This window comes from Ursus americanus, chromosome 31 (assembly GCF_024610735.1).
Source record: "Ursus americanus isolate L20-20 chromosome 31, mUrsAme1.1.p, whole genome shotgun sequence".
NCBI lineage: Eukaryota > Metazoa > Chordata > Mammalia > Carnivora > Ursidae > Ursus > Ursus americanus.
This window is the reverse complement of record NC_142157.1, coordinates 6615928-6633657: the sequence shown is the minus strand read 5'-3', so window position 1 is coordinate 6633657 and position 17730 is coordinate 6615928. Positions and strand designations below refer to the sequence as shown.

At 40.7% G+C, this 17730-nt stretch overlaps 1 long non-coding RNA gene across 1 annotated transcript; it reads left to right on the top strand.

Annotated features, from left to right (window-relative positions):
* Window positions 1-313: 313 nt before the first annotated feature.
* On the top strand, window positions 314-13677 carry LOC123784890 (uncharacterized). The gene is made up of 3 exons (XR_006777570.2): window positions 314-518; window positions 5227-5326; window positions 7690-13677. It is a non-coding gene; the product is annotated as an uncharacterized LOC123784890 (long non-coding RNA).
* The last annotated feature ends 4053 nt before the right edge of the window (window positions 13678-17730 follow it).

The window sequence follows — 17730 nt, the reverse complement described above, 5'->3', positions numbered from 1 at the left end:
ATCAAACTTTTGCCAGCCACATGCCCAGATACATCCTCTGTTAAATTTTAGTGTATGTGGACATATATGTGTGTGAGTGAGTGTGTGTGTGTGTGTGTGAGAGAGAGTGTGTGTGTGTGTGTGTGTGTGTGTGTGTGAAAGGGAAAATTCCTTTCACATGGCCTCTTGTCCCCAGAAATCTAAAAGTTTCTTTGTCTTGGCGTTGTCCCAGCAACACCACTCTCTGCCCTTTTCTTTGGCCTATTCTCAGGGTATTTTGAAAAAAGCCCAAGGGTTCTCGCAGGGCTGATTTTCACAACAGCGACAAGAAACAGGACCAGCGAGGCCCGGTTAGGAAAACCCGAGTTTACCCAACTAAGGCTTCGCAGGCAGATAAATTGCGAATGCTTCCCGTCATGTTCCTCTACCCCCTTGCCTTGCTCCTTTTCGGCACCTTCCTCCCCACATTCCCCTTACTTCAGACAGCGAAGGCCCCCCGACCGAAGGCAGAGGCTATAGACCATTTCTCCTTACCTCCCGTAAGTATAATTCCATGGGGTCTTTGGGGGGGTAAAAAGTGGGATGAGTTAATTCAACAAGCATTCATTCAGAGCTGACGCACAGTAACCTCGGGCAGTAGTCCCAGCAGGTCACACTTGACTGTAGCATCAGCAGTATCTTAACCAAAAAGTCATTCGTTGGGATCCTTCAGTCCCGCAGAGTGGGGGAGTGTGCTTGGGTCACCTCGCTTCTCTTTATCTTTCGGCCTCTGTCTTCTGAGTCTTGACCAGCCCGGCACCGCCGTCCCAGGCCTGAGGCTGCTGCACTTGGCGGGCTGCGTTCCTGGAGACCGCGGACCTTTTCCTGCTAACGTGCACCTTCCGATGAACAGTTGGAAGATCCAATGAGAGTATAGATTTCAGATCTAGTAGTGAGAAGCAAGCATGAGTGTCCTCCTCAGTCTTCGACTTAAACCGAGGTTTTCGTTTCTCTTTGTTTTTCTCAAACAGGATGAAGGAACAGAGGCGAGGGAACTCTGGGGAGGCCAGAGCACAGGGACGCCTTTCTAAAACTGTTTTTGTTGATGAAGAGCCATCTAACTCCATTTCCTGGCTCTCTCCCCAGCTGCAGGACACTCACTTATATTTTCAGGATTGTGTGCGACAGAGATCGTCCTGCCTTCTTCTTTTAAAAACTGACTGGGATTTCAAACAAAAGGGAATGTGTTTTTAAGGAGGAGGGAGAAGAGAAACAAAACTGCTGTATCTTTCTGATGATAGACGAACGACTGGTGCGCTTGCGAAATCTGCCTGGTTGATATCTTTGTCCATATTTCCTTTTCTCCAGCACGGAAGGGTGCCCTGCCTCTCTGCCAGAGAAGCCTCTGCTCTGAGGACGGGCTCCCCTAGCTACTAGCAAGACAGAAGGCTCCATGTGGACAGGCGTGTAAGGCAGGCCAGCAGGTGACCAGCCCTCCCCCCCCCACGGTTCTCCCACATCAGGACGAGCCGTTGACTCACACAGAAAAACAAATCCAGACAAACTAACCTGCCAAGGCCAATAAGTGAAGAAGGCTGGTTGATTCGTGGTCGAGTGGGTGGAAGGGTCAGTAGAGTAGAGACCTAGGTTTAATTTTTAACTCTGCCATCTGCTACCTGCAAGTCAGGAAACACACCTTTAGCATCCCCCCGAGGCTTCGTTTCCTAGTGAGCAGAGTAAGGATGGGAAAATCCTGCCGCCCTGGAGCCAGCAGGGGGGTCAGGTAAAATGTCACTTGTGAAACACTAGTTTCAACTGTAAGAGTTGGGAAATGTCACCAGTCCATCTGTGTCATAGGAAGTAGTTCAGACTTTAGAGAATGTCCCCCATGCATCCCACAAAAGGGAAGGCACCCTGCCGGGCTCCCCCAGTTGGCAGGGGAAGAGAAGATAGCACCCTGAATGGGGTTACTTTGAGAGTAGCAGGACCATTTCTAATGTTAAAGGAAACCACACGTTTCCTGTATAGTTTCATAGATGCTCTAGAATCATCGCGGGGTCCATTCTGAGTCAGATTCAGTCTCAGCTTTGACCGCGTTTCTCAGTGATGCAATGCCTCTGAGAAGAGCAATCTTTCTCATACGCATAGGGCTTCCCCCAGGGCCTCGGTAGACTGGCCAACATCAAGCTACTCCTTCTGCGGTGAAGAGAGAGGAACACACATGATTTATGATAACGTGGAGCATGATTCACTTGCTGGTGCATCAGCTTCTGGCAAAATAGTATTAACTCTCATAACTACTAGCTAAGCATTTCTCGACTAAACTTCATAGGCCTATGAACCAGCTGCTACCGCAGGGACTAGCTAACACACAAGGCTGAGTGGCCCCAACCAAAATAAGTTCCAAAGACACACCTTGGGGATTCATAGTGGCAGTTTCTTAAATTTTAAAATATAGCACCGGTTTTCTGTACTTGAGTCCTTTTATGTTTTCTTGTTACTGAATGCTCCTTTGAAACCAAAGGTATTGATATATTCTACCCTGCAGGGAAATCAATAAAAACTTTAATCACAAAATTAAATAAAAACCAAAGCTACTGACATTACACGGTAACACTCACTGAAGCAACAACTTGAAGTTTTATGGTTCTCCTGCGGCTGGACTTATTATTTGTAGGAAAATCAATATCATCTTTAGAGTAATTTGGGATGCATCTTGTCATCATAGAAAACAAGTTACTGGTAGACCTGCCTAAAAAGGTAAGAATGGAGCATCAAAATGTGTTTGCCCACGCAGAAAGTGATTATTCCTTGATAGCAGGGAAAATACAAGTGGGGTGGCCACAAATGACATCTCCAACTGTGTCTCGAAATGTGTCCTCATGCAGGGCTCTAGACCACCTTCCACAAACACACTCTGCTCTTGTCAATGGGTCACAGGCCGTTCCTGGGATGATTAAAAGCCTGGGGTAGTATATGGACTAAAATGTCCCCAGAAATGCAGTACACGCTTCATAGAACATATAGTAATATGACCTTCGTGATGCTAGGTAACGAAGGATACTATCTCATAGTTGGATAAATAAATAAATAAATAAATAAATAAGCTTTTGCAAGTCACATGATCATAGAATCGGATGAAACCTTAGGAGGCATTAAGTCCAATAAGCCCAACCTCTCTGTGATGCAGAAAGTCTTCTAGAGGGTCCCTGAAGGATACAATTCCTCTTAACGGTTATGTTTTCTTTCTCATCATTTGTGGCAATGCATATCCAGAAATATGTCTATGTATACAACCTTTTATCTTCATGAGCGATGCGTTTTCTAGTTCTAATGAATTATTAGGCTGCAAGCTTGTTCTTTTCCCCCATAACTGTCTGTGTGGTAAGCCACAGAGTGTAAAGTGAAACCATTGGCAGCCTCAACCATCAAGGGCTTCCCAGAGAATGATGTGTTCACTTTCATTGAACTTTTTAGAGAACTCGGAGTTGCAGCAAGAGTTTACTGGAGTCTAACTCAATATGCTTTAGTCCCCTGTGCTCTTGTGTTAGATGTTCAAAATGACTTTCTTCAGGACTTGGGACTGCTTGCTCAGAACAGAAAGCAGAACCTGAATATGGGGCCTGCTTACTCCATGGCAGGAACCAGCTGAATTAAGAGCAGAGGTTTTGAAAGTCAGGAAATGAAAACCAAAAGATTTTGCAAGGGTGAGGCCAAGACTAAATCCAGCCAAGGTCAGCGTTTACAGGCTTCGAGTCATCAACCCTGAATCAACAAATCAGGGCTTAGAATCCAGACACTAGGTATAAGGACTATTTTGGAAAGCAAGAGTCAAAGTCTACGGCTGATGATGCCATGTTCAGGAAGCAGTAGAGCTCCTCACATAAGACCATGAGCTCTAATGTGCTCAAGGTCTTTACCACTTTCTGCAGGGATTTTTGATCAGGGAACCAGCTCCAGGAATTAAGGCGGCAGGTAGGTGAATAGAGGGTGTGGAACACTCTAGGTCAGTAAAAGCAAAGAAATCAAGGGGTCAATTAACTACTTGTAGGCTTCTGTGTCAGTGCCTTAGGAATCAGCACTTCTGTCCTGATAGTCTTCTCTTTTTGAACAGCTTCCCTGATTAAATAACTAAGGCCACTTTGGGATAATTTTCTAAAGGCAATCTGTTCCAGAAGGTTCTCTCAAATGCATAATCCACAGCTTCTTCATGTATCGTAACCAGGTGTCCTCCAGCAAACCCACCCAGGCGTGCCCACTCTCCAATCCACAGTCTCCAGCTCAAGTTTCCTTTTCTTATGCTACCCACAAACAAGCAAACAGCAAGGAAAACTCTGCATATTTCTGTCACTGAGCTTAACAAATTGCATTAAAAAGATTGTACCACATGAAATTGCCAATATTAAACATTTTTGACATAAAAATGGTAATTTCATGTGGGGGTTCAAATGAATAATTATCTGTTTCTGTGGCTATCTCCTCAGCCAGGTCATTTGTTTGATTTTCTGTTTATATAATCAAATTTAATATGTCTTCTCACATCACTGGCTCTCAGTCATTGGCAAATGAATGAATGAATGAATGAATGAATGAATGAATGAATGAATTGAGATCCTGAGATTCAGAACCTGGGCTGCCTTTTTGAGGAAAACTGCTGGAGCTGCGTATTTGACAACGAAGAATTATGTGACCTAGAAACAACCCTTGCATCTGACAAAACTATAAACAGTACACATTTCTCGATAATCTATTTCCTCAATAAAAACATGACCACACTGACCAAGAAACATACTATTTTATGCTGCAGCCAAATGATTTTGCTCTCAGATTAACAGTTCTTCCAACACCTCATGGGACCAGAGCCAGGCTGTGGGTCCCGCTCTTTCATCTGGTATTTACATGTGGTCCACTGACAACCAAGGCCAGGCATTTTGGTCAAAGACATTGGGTTTAAAAACTTTTGCACAGCATCATGTGAGGCAAATCTGGTTCCTGGTTAGATGCTGACATGTGTACAATTCTGATTTCCTTCCCTAAGTGTTCTCTATATGGAACTCACAATCATGCTCTTTCTCTTCCGTACCTGATTCAGGGAGCCCTGGCTAATTTGACGTTTGTGATCAGGCCGCCTTAATTACTAGCTAGCAAAATTTCTGAGGAATCTGGCAGAAATGGCTTGAAGTCAAGAGATTTTCTTTATGATTATGTCCAGACTTTTTCAAAATCAGATGGAGACACTCTTCTAACAAAACCTCTGATCATTTCTAGTGCAAAACCTTATCATGAACAGTCAAATGACCTCAAATTTAAGATCAACAACCTCTTGGGAAAAGATGGAGACAGACAAGGAAGAGAAGTAAAGTCTGAGGTAAAATTGGCCATTTTGTTTTTCTTTCTGGTTGTCATTATTTTGTTTTTCTTTTTGGTAGATATTGTGGGAGTGGGTTGAAAAATCTAGCAACTTTGGAAAAAGTAAACAAAGTTCTTGATCTTAATGTTGAATTTCCCTCTAAAGTTGATGGATCAGTTGTTCCGACTGGGCATTTTTACATCATCAGTAGTGAGTCCTGTTCAGAGTTTAAGAGTCAGACACTGTCCAGAGCGGGGGCCACGGAGAGCGGGTGATGTGTGTGGCGGGGGGTGTGTTTAGTTACTGCTTTTGAGCCTCAGGGCCATAACCATTCCAGATTGAATTTCAGTATTCACACTGCTTTGGTTCAAAATGCCAAAGAGGAAAATAATTTTAGAGATAAAGCTCCATATGTTTGTATAGGCATATTTCACACCAACCAGCTGACTTGCACTTGACATTCTCATCTTCAGCACCTTCCCATTAGGAATCAAATCAGATTAGCAGTTTATTAGTACTGAGAGCTATGAGTGGGTTAAGTAATAAAACATTTAGCCCACTTTAAAGTTTCAAGTGGACAGTGAAAAACAGAGTTCTGTTCAGGGACAACAGAATTTTATCTTCCCCTGCCGCTCTACATATCCCTGACTTAGGGGATCAAGAATAACAGGTGGTGAGATCTGGGATAATGTGCATATTTGTGTCATATTTATGGTTGGATTTAGACAACATTGTATAATACTTAATTCTTGGTTTCTCAGGCTCCATCAGTCTGGGAATTATCTAGTGCTTGGGTGACAATCACAGTGGTTTTGGTGCTGAAACCCCACCCCACTTTGTTACTGAATTGTTACTCCCTCTACTGAGAGGACCCTGTGACCTGGGCTGCTTTGTCCTCCAGGGTTGTTGTCACCATATCACTACTCATCCCAGCAGGTGCACCTGCACACTCGGCACTCAGCATTTGTTCTGAGGACAGAAAGACTGGAATCACATTGAATCACACCAACAGCATTCCCTCTAACCACATGCTAATATCTTGGAGAGGGATGTATGCTCTTCAAAAGTCTCTACCATATGGCAAGTTTTTGGCCTTCTAGAGATAATCTGATTCATCTTCCTCACACCCATTTAGTTGAACCATTTCATGCTTCTCTTTTTGTTCAAGCATCTTAGGAGTCTTAACTGAGTGTCCCAAGGGCCTGAGACATCTCAAAATTCCTTTCACCATTTCTCTCTGGGATGGTGGGAGCACAGATATTTTATGCACAGAAAATCTGCCTTGATGTGCTCGAGTTCTTGAATACAGGTGACCTCCCCTTATCTGTATATCTAACATGATCCTCAAAACCATTTCACATCTCAAAACAGCCAGTAGAACTCTCCCAGGAATAAAACCCAACAGCTCCATTTTATAGAAAAGGAAATGGAAAACAAATGCTCTAGTTATATAAATAGTGAAAAATTTATAAGGATTGGTCATTCAAAAAAAATTGTCCAGTTAGGAAAGAAGGCAACATGAGTGGCCTGTCATTTGCTTGACACTCAGCTGCCTGAGAGGAAGAGGATGTTTCTAAGATTGGATAATATCATCTGCAATGGAAGTAAGACAGGATTGTCATTTACCTTCTCTAAGAAAAACTAGGATTTCCTTTAAAAGATGTTCCAGCTTTAAAGAATGGGTTCAGACTTACTTGACCTAATAGAGACAGCTACCTGTAGAGATGTTATATACAAACTGGTAACTGTAAATGAAAATCCAATAATAGATACATAAGGAATAAAGAAAAAGGAATCCACATATATCACTAAAGAAAGCCAACCAACAATGAAAGAGAGTGAGAGAAGAAAGGACCAGAGAAAAACTACAAAAACAACCACAAAACAAGTGACAGAATGAAAATAAATACATATCTATAAATTACTTTGAATGTTAATGGACTAAATGCTCCAGTCAAAAGACATAGGGTGATACAAAAACAAGACCCATCTATGTGCCGCCTACAAGAGACACATTTCAGACCTGAAGACACCTGCAGATGGAAAGTGAGGGAATGGAGAAATATTTAAAATGCAAAAGGATATCAAAAGAAAGCCGGGTTAACAATACTTATATCAAACAAAATAGACTTTATTTTTTTATTTAAATTGTGTTAATTAATATACAGTGCAATAGTGATTTCAGGAGTAGAGTTCAGTGATTCATCACTTACATGTGACACCCAGTGCTCATCACAAGTGCCTTCTTTAATACCCATCAGCCACCTAGCCCATCCCCCAGCCACCTCCCTCCATCAATCCTCAGTTTTTTTCTCTATCATTCAGAGTCACTTATGACTTGTTTGCCTCTCTCTCTCTCTTTTTTTTTCTCTCTTTTGTAGCCACTCTGGAGAACAGTGTGGAAGTTCCTCAAAAAGTTAAAAATAGAAATACCCTATGATCCAGCAATTGCACTACTAGGCATTTACCCAAACGACACAAAAATACAGATTCAAAGGGGTACATACACTCCAATGTTTATAGCAGCATTATCAACAATAGCCAGACTATGGAGAGAGCCCAAATGTCCATCGACTAATGAAAGGATAAAGAAGATGTGGTGTATTTATATCTATCTATATAGATATATAGATAGAGATAGCTATACATACTCACAATGGAAAATTATTCAGCCATCAAAAAGAACAAAATATTACCATTTGCAACAACATGGATGGAGCTAGAGGGTATTATGCTAAGAGAACAAAATAGACTTTAAAACAAAGACTGTAACAAGAGGCAAAGGAAGACAGTATATAATCATAAAGGGAACAATCCATCAAGAAGATACAACAATTGTAAATATTTATGCACCCAACATGGGAGCACCCAAATACATAGAGCAGTTAATGGCAAACATAAAGGAACTGATCAATAGTAATACAATAACACTAGGGGATTTTAACACATCATTTATGTTGATAGACAGATCATACAAACAGAAAATTGACAAAGAAACAGTGGCTTTGAATGACACACTGGACCAGATGGTTTTAACAGATATACTCAGAACATTCCATCCTAAAACAGAAGAATACACATTCTTTTCAAGTACACATGGAACATTATCCAGAATAATCACATACTGGTCCAAAAAACACGTCTCAACAAATTAAAAAAGATCAAAGTCATTCATGCATCTTTTCTAACCACAAAGCTATGAAACTAGAAATTAACCACAAGAAAAAAAATCTGGAAAGACCAAAATACATGGAGGTGAAACAACATGCTATTAGACAATGAATGGGTCAACCAAGAAATCAAAGAAGAAATCAAAAATTAAATGGAGAGAAACGAAAATGAAAACACAATTGTCCAAAATCTTTGGGATGCAGCGAAAGGTGTTCTGAGAGGGAAGTTTATAGCAATAGAGGCCTACCTCATGAAGCAAGAAAAATGTCAAATAAACAACCCAAATTTACACCTAAAGGAGCTAGAAAAAGAACAACAAACAAAACCCCAGACCAGCAGAAGGAAGAAAATAATAAAGATTAGAGCGGAAATAAATGATATAGAAACTAAAAGAACAAGAGATCAATGAAACCAGCAGCTGGTTCTTTGAAAAGATCAACAAAATTGATAAACCTTTAGCCAGACTCAGAGAGAGAGAGAGAGAGAGAACTCAAATAAACAAAATCAGAAATGAAAGAGGAGAAAAAAACAGCAGATACCACAGAAATACAAAGGACTGTAAGAATTATAACAAATTACATGCCCACAAACTAGACAACCTAGAAGAAATGTATAAATTCCTAGAAACATAAAACCTCCCAAAACTAAAGAAGGAAGAAATAGAATATTTGAACAGACTGATTACTGGCAATGAAATTGAAACAGTATCATAAAACTCCCAAAAAAGAAAACTCCAGGACCAGTTTCGCAGACAAATTCTGCCAAACATTTAATGACAAGTTAATACCTATTCTTCTCAAAATATTCCATAAAATAGAAGAGGAAGGAAAACTTACAAACTCATTTTATGAGGCCAGCATTACCCTGATAGCAAAACCAGATAAAGACACCACAATAAAAGAGAACTACAGGCCAATATCTCTGATGAACCTAGATTCAAAGTCTTCAACCAAAGTTAGCAAACCAAATCTGACAATACATTAAAAAAATTATTCATGACCATCAAGTGGGATTTAGTCCCAAGATGCAAGGGTGATTCAATATTTGCAAATCGATCAAGGTGATACATCACATCAATAAGAGAAAAGGTAAAAACCACATGATCATTTCAGTTGATGTAGAAAAACCATTTGATAAAGTACAATTCATGATGAAAGCCCTCAACAAAGTAGGTTTAGAGGGAACATACCTCAACATAACAAAGACCTTATATGAAAAACTCACGGGTAACATCATACCCAACAGGGAAAACCTGAGTGTTTTTTATTTAAATGCAATTAATTAACATATAATGTATTCTTGGTTTCAGAGGTAGAGGTCAAAGATTTCAGTCTTATATAATAGCTGAAGCTCATTACATCACATGCCCTCCTTAATGTACAGCACCCAGTCACTGTATCCCCTCACCCTCCTCCCCTCCGACAACCCTCAGCTTGTTTCCTATGACAAGAGTCTCTTATGGTTTGTCTCCCTCTTTGATTTAGTCTTGTTTTATTTTTTCCTCTCTTCCCCTATGATCCTCTGCTTTGTTTCTTAAATTCCACATATTAGTGAAATCATATAATTGTCTTTCTCTGATTGAGTTATTTCGCTTAGCATAATACCCTCTAGTTTCATCCACGTCATTGCAAATGGCAAGATTTCATTGTTTTGATGGCTGAGTAGTATTCCATTGCCTACAGCCATACCACCTTGAGCACGTCCGATCTCATCTAACCTGTGTGTTTTTACCCTAAGGTCAGGAATAAGATAAAGATGTCCACTCTCACCACTTTTATTCAACATAGTACTGGAAGCCCTAGCCACAGCAATCAGACAACAAAAAGACATAAAACACATCCAAATTGGTAATGAAGGAATAAAACTTTCACTATTTGAAGAAACGTGATACTTTTTATATAAAGCCCTAAAGACCACCAAAAAACTATTAGAACTGATAAATGAATTTAATAAAGTTGCAGGATACAAAATCAAAGTACAGAAATCTGTTGCATTTCTATACAATAATAATGAAACAGCAACAAGAGAAATTTTGAAAACAATCCCATTCACAATTGCATCAAAAACAATAAAATACCTAGCAGTAAATTTAACCAAGGAGATGAAAGACCTGTACTCTGAAAACTAGGAAACACTGATGAAAGAAATTGAAGAGAAAACAAAGAAATGGAAAAACATTCCATGTTCATGGATTGGAAGGACAAGTGTTAAAATGTCTATGCTACCGGAAGCAATCTACACATTTAGTGCAATCCCTATCAAAATACCAACAGCATTTTTCACAGAGATAGAACAAACAGTTCTGAAATTTATATGGAATCACAAAAGACCCTGAATAGCCAAAATAACCTTGAAAGAGAAAAGCAAAGCTGGAGGCATCACAATTCTGGACTTAAGTTATATTACAAAGCTGTAGTGATCAAAACAGTATGGTACTGGCACAAAAATAAACATGTAGATCAATGGAACTGAATAGAAAACCCATAAATGGACCCATAACTATATGGTCAACTAATCTTTGACAAAGCAGGAAAGAATATCCAAAGGAAAAAAGAAAGTCTCTTCAACAAATGGTGTTGGGAATATTGGACAGCAACATGCAGAGAATGAAGCTGGACCACTTTCTTACATCATACACAAAAATAAATTCAAAGTGGATGAAATACCTCAATGTGAAACAGGAAATCATCAAAATCCTAGAGAAGAACACAGGCGGTAACCTCTTTGACATCAGCTGTAGCAATTTCTTTCTAGACATGTCTTCTGAGAAAAGGGAAATAAAGGCAAAAATAAACTATCGGGACTTTATCAAAATAAAAATTTCTGCACAGTGAAGAAAATAATCAACAAAACTAAAAGGCCACCTACAGACTGGGAGAAGATATTTGCAAATGACATATCCAATAAAGGGTTAGTATCCAAAATACATAATGAACTTATCAAACTCAAATACATAAAGAACTTATCAAACTCAACACCCCAAAAATAAATAATCCAATTAAAAATGGGGAGAAGACATGAACAGATATTTCTCCAAAGAAGACATCCAGACGGCCAACAGACACATGAAAAGATGCTCAACATCACTCATCATCAGGGAAATGCACATCAAACCCACAATGAGATACCACCTCACACCTGATGGAATGGCTAAAATCAACAACACAAGAAACACCCGGTGCTGTCAAGGATGTGGAGAAAAGGGAAGGTTCATTCATTGGTGGGAATTCAAACTGGTGCAGCCACTCTTGAAAACCATTTGAAGGTTCCTCAGAAGGTTAAAAATAGAACTACCTTACCATCCAACAATTGCAAATATTTACCCAAAGTATACAAAAATACTAATTCAAAGGGATACATGCACCCCAATATTTGTAGCAGAATTATGTACAATACAGCATCAGCCAACACCCAAGACTGATAACAAGCAGAAGCAGAGAGCCTTCCCTGCTTGAACCTAAGAAGCAGTCAGTGCCCAGAGCTGACTGGGACGGCACAGAGGCCTTATCTCCGCCGCGCACCCGCAGACTGACTTCGCGTTTGGTTTGTGAAGTTCCTACACATTTCTGTTGTCTTGTTTATTGTGTGGTTTGTCTTATGTTCTGCTCTGTGTGCCGTATAAGAAGCCAAGTTTAATCACATGGTGAAATGTCATTGAGTTTGGAATCCTGACCCTGCTATATAATTGTGATTAACTTTGCTTTATGATCGACTAAAGGTGACATTGTAGAAAGACATAACTCACGTGTGCACTTTCATAGCGTGCTCATGATATATATATATGATATATATATATAATATATACACAAACAATGGAATATTACTCAGCTGTAAAAAAGAATGAACTCTTGCCATTTGCAATGACATGGTTGGAGCCAGAGAGTATTATGCTAAGCAAATTAAGTCAGAGAAAGACAAATACCATGTGCTTTCACTCATATGTGGAATTTAAGAAACAAAACAAATGAACAAAGGATAAAAGAAAACAAACCAAAAAACAGACTCTGAACTACAGAGAACAAACTGGTGGTTACCAGGGGGGAGGGAGTAGAGGGGATGGGTGAAATAGGTGAAGGGGATTAAGAGTACACATATCGGGACGAGCCCATGGAACTTTTGCATCACTACTTTGTACACCTGAAACTAATACAAGAGTGTGTGCTAACTACACTGAAATTAAAATTCAAAAAAATTTTTCAAAAAATGATGTTCCAGCTTTTTTTAAGTAGAAAAGATAACTGGTCAATAGGCAATTATGTTTTAAAACATCTACTTGGTTGTAATATGATATGGTTTTTAACAGATACATCACCTGAGGCTAAAATAACATTTACAATGTTACACATTGGACAATGTGTACATGTTCGGTAGGTCACAGAAAGGCATGGGCTTTTTATGTATTTGACTTTATTTGACTTCTCAGCATGTGAAAGTTTGTTGCCAACCATATTTCACAATACCCTAGAAATACTTCGCTTGGGCTTGACTTTTAATTTTGAAAACTTTTCCTACAGTAGTCCAGACATTTATGCAGACGTGAGGGCCATGCGTGATCAGGGGTGATAGAAATCATGTGGGTATTTACAGTCAGGCTCTCAGTATTTTAGAGGGCTTACCAGGAGCTAGAAGGAGCCACACCAGGTGGACTGGCATGAGGCAGCACAAGGGGCTTCAGCCTCGAAAAAGCAGAGGCTAAGAGGTTCGAAATTGTCCCCCACTCTTGGATACAACCTGCCGGGAATGCTGGAGCTCATCCAGCGAGTTCGAACCAAGACGGGCCGTTAGCGCGATTACGGAGTAGACAGAACCTGTACTTAGCACTTCCTTTCTTCATCTTCTTTGTTCACCTGACACCATGAAGCTAGCAATATTTACACGTGCTCTCTTCCTAGCTCTGAGAATAAAAAATAAAGGTCCCGAGACTCAGACCCGTCCTCCCCAACCGCGTTGTCCATTCTTGTGCACCTCGGCCGCCTGCTGTCCCCGACCCGTCCACGCTCCCGGACTGTCTCCTCTCTCAGAGGAGCATGTGTGTTCGTTTCAACAAGGGCCCCTTGGAAGAGCTATTTGCCTTCATCCAGAATGAGTCCGATCACAAACGTGTGAAATGCTGGAAACACGAGTGGGGCGCTATTTGGGGCAAGTTGAACCCCTGAACCCACCTAAGTGGCTCTCTCCTCTGTGACCTGCTTTGCCACTCTGAGGAGGTCATTTCTAAATCCCCAAGACACCAGGGATCGATGTCGGTGTGATCGCTAAGAGCTGTTTTTGCTCCAAGAGCAAACAAAAACCTTTCTCACCCAGACTGTCAAAAAGAACAATCTGAATTAGTGAAGGGTGAACAGTGGAATGTGTTCCTACTTTCAGATGTATACAATTTATATATCTAGATTTTTTAAAAGTCTAATAGAGGTCCTGGGGAGCTTGTTTTAATGAACAGATAAGAATGATTTGTAATTCAGGCATTAATTGCTTATATGTAAATAGCTGCTTCTGAAATGCTTAAGGGTCTGTTTGAAGCCAGTTTGTTCCCTTTAAACCTTGGCCTGCAATTTAATTTGCATTCTCAATTTACTCCCAAACCCCTTATTTTGTAGGTAATGCAGAGGTAAATTTCAGCTAACGGATCTATACATGAGATCCAAATTTCTGTGGTTTTTACAGAGTTGCTGGGTTTGAATCCTGGGGTATCTGGTGTTTTATCATGACTAATGCTCAGTTTTAAGGCATATTTAAAATATGCAATTTTGCTGTCCTTGCTTCACCATGCTAATTTTAGCCAAGGCTGCAGTGATAAAAATCTACATAAATAAATACATAAATAAATAAAACCTACAAGGCTTCCTGGAACTACCATTTTCTTGAAACAATAGTTTCCAGAAATGATTCTAATTAGTGAGTGTTCCATTGGCTCCAGTGGACAGTTTTATAGATGGTTTTCATTTGCGGGAACTTGTTCACAATAGACAATCCCACTTTCGTAAACACACACACACGTGTGTGTGTGTGTGTGTGTGTGTGTGTGTGTGTGCTTTTTGTTAGTTTGTTGGCTTCAGTGTGTGCCATCCGCATTTCAAATTATCCTGAAACTAAATATTAAATATGGATTCAGTAGGGTCCTGCCGACACTCTAAGCACATATCATGGTGGAAATAACGCAGAGCTCTCTTTAAGAGTTCTGGTTCCTGATAAATCTGTAATCCTTTTTATAACATTTCTATACATTGAAAAATAGGGATCCAGGATCTCAGAAATACACACAATGGAAATCCCAATGGCAACGAAGGGGATATTTTGCAGGTGGCCCCCTTTAGTCTTGGGAAAGAGTCGACTTCCCATGTAGCTCTTCCAAACAGCTGGAGAAATCCAAGCCCGATGTCAATCAGATTCCAGCGAGTGGAGGTCAGCACTAACATCTGGCTAGCCTGTCTTACTGCAGCATATCCTCACACTCTGCTCTTTCCTGCACGTGTTCACTCTTCAGGAAAGATTTTATTTATTCCACCGTCTGCAAAACAATATGGCCTCTGGAGCATAGATGAGAATTGGACCTCTTCTTCAAATTTATCTTAGGTCAGTGAACAACTGTGCCGCAGAAAGCATTCTTTTTGCACTGACAGAGTGATTAACAATGCTCACCTCTCTTTTTTCGGAGTTATAGCTTTTATTACGTCTCCTATGAGCAAAGATTAAGCCATGAACTTGTAGTGATTTTCTTTTACAGGGTGAGAGAATGACAGCATCATATCAATTAATGTTGGCATATTACCCAGCACAAGAAAAATGAAACTCAATAGCTTTCTACGTTAAAGCCTCAGGAAAGCGTTCACTGTCAGAGTTATCCACAAGGCTCGAGACAAGCAGCAGCTTCACAAAAGGTCCACACAACTGGGACTTCCCATCACGAGCCTTCTTCTGATACAGAGAGAGGGGCTGCCAGGGGAGCTCGGGCAGTGGATGGGCTCCAGGCGTGAGGGACTCTCTAAAGATGTAAATTTCTGTTTGTTTTGGAGGAGTACCCTAGAAATATTGGCGGATCATGTAAGGATTTTTCTTTTGTTTTGGAACTTGCTTGAATTGAACCAAACTCTGCTGGAATTCTCGTCAGAACAGGCACTCTCTCATGGTTTCTAGAATTTCCTGTCTCTGGCCTGGCTGCTGCAATCTGAACAAAGCTTCTCATGGTATTTTATCCTGTTTGGACTCCATTCCAGTACAAACCTGAGACCAAGTCGAGGCAATGGAAAATAGAAACGAAAAACTGTCGAGGAGAAGATTGGCCCGGCAGGTTGATCCCTGCTAAAAACGCGGCAAAGTGTACTATTGTTGTTGACTTCAGCGACAGGTCCGAGGAGGGGGAAGGACGCTGTATTAAAAGCTGGAGACCTGAGTCGTGGCTAGTTTACTCTTGCTGCCGAAGGTGGAATCTGCAAAGTGATTTTGCCTCATCTGTAAAGTACGCTGGGATTTCTCTGAAAGCTCTTCCAGCTCTCACAGAGCATATTCCGAGGGCCTAGGCATTTAAATATTTGAAAGGTTGTTTTTCTCGCTTGGTTCTCAACCTTACGTCAGAGCCTTTATCGCTCATGGAGACCACATGACTAGGCATTTTCACTTTGCCACCAATAGTAATGTTTCACGCGGTACCCTGGGGATTAGTTACAAACACATTGTTTCTCGCTGACAGTTTCAGTGATACAGAAAGATATACAGCTTCTGCCCTTTAAATAATAAGCAAATCTGATGTCAGTTCCCCCTTCTTTTCCTATATAACATAAAAAGAGAAAACTAGCATGGATGCGCCTTCCCAAACTTAGCCAGGGCGTCTTTGCTCAGCTCAGACCACTCCAGAAGATTCTGTTCACCTGGAAGACAATGAAATGTTGCCTTTTGGCATCATGCAGAATGATGGCCTTGACCCTCACACCTTCCTGTTCTAATCACAGTGGATTACTTACCTTTTCTGCAACAACTTTCCTGCCTCTGTATCTTTGTCTACAAGGCTCCCTCCGCCTGAAATACCTCCACTGTTGCATTACAATTATTGCTTTAGTCTACTTCCTCAAACACAATGAAATTCTCACCGACAGGAACTCTGCACCATGCCTCACAGCACAGATAAACAAAAATCTTTGGAAAGCATATGCCATTTTGCTATGTTTTGCCCAGTTTACATTATCCAGAAATACAACTCATGAAGAAAGGGAGAGATTAAAGATTAAATGTTTAGTGACATATAATTAAAAATGCCTTGTGGGAATCTACCCAAACACATTTTAACCTGTCTCTTCTTGCTTCTGATTTAGCATTCCCAATCCAATCAGAGTTTGTCTCTCCTCATTGTCTTTATGCTAGCTTGTCATCAAGGCCCAGAACTCTTAGGAAATTCTAGAGCCTCAATAGCGAGTCCCCATATCTCTTTTGGTTTCATCTTCCTTCTACATATTCACATTTTAAGTGCATTACAGCACCAAAACAAAACAAAACAAAACAAAAAACAAAAAAACAAAAACCATAAAAGAAGACCCACAGAACACTAAAATTCATGTAAGAGGGCGCCTGGGTGGCTCAGTTGGTTAAGTGTCTGCCTTCGGCTCAGGTCATGGTCCCAGGGTCCTGGAATGGAGCCCCTCATCCTCATGGTGGGGGGGGGGTTCCTGCTCAGCAGGAAGCCTGCCTCTCCCTCTCCCTTTGCCCCTCCCCCCAGTCGTACGCCTGTGCACGTGCTCTCTCTCTCTCAAATAAATAACATCTTTTTTTAAAAAAAGACATAACGTATAAAGGAGTAAGTGAAAATCAAAGGCACCAGTAGAAACTTAATATAAGCAGAGCCTTTGCAGGGACTCAGTACAGAGCAGCGGCTGGTGTACCCGACCCCCTGACGCGTCAGTTCTCTGGGCCTCAGAGTTCTTGCCTCGAAAATGGGAATAATAGGGTTGTTCTAGGATTGAATGCTTTCACATACACAGTTGCTTCTTGTCATCTGCAGTTATCTGCAGTATTTATGTGCTATAAAGTTGCCCAGAGCTCTGAATTAGCAAATACTGGGCCATGGCTCCTAGGAGACACAGGGTTAGTTTCCTGTGAGACTCTGGTCACACATTTTCATCAATTGGTCAATACGTAACTTTGTTTTACGTGTGCTTCTATTTAAGGACACCTTATTTCATACATATTGTTTACTCATTAAAATTGAGCTTATGCCAACAGCACTGTAACTCATGTCTGCACTAAGCCTGTCTGCCACACGT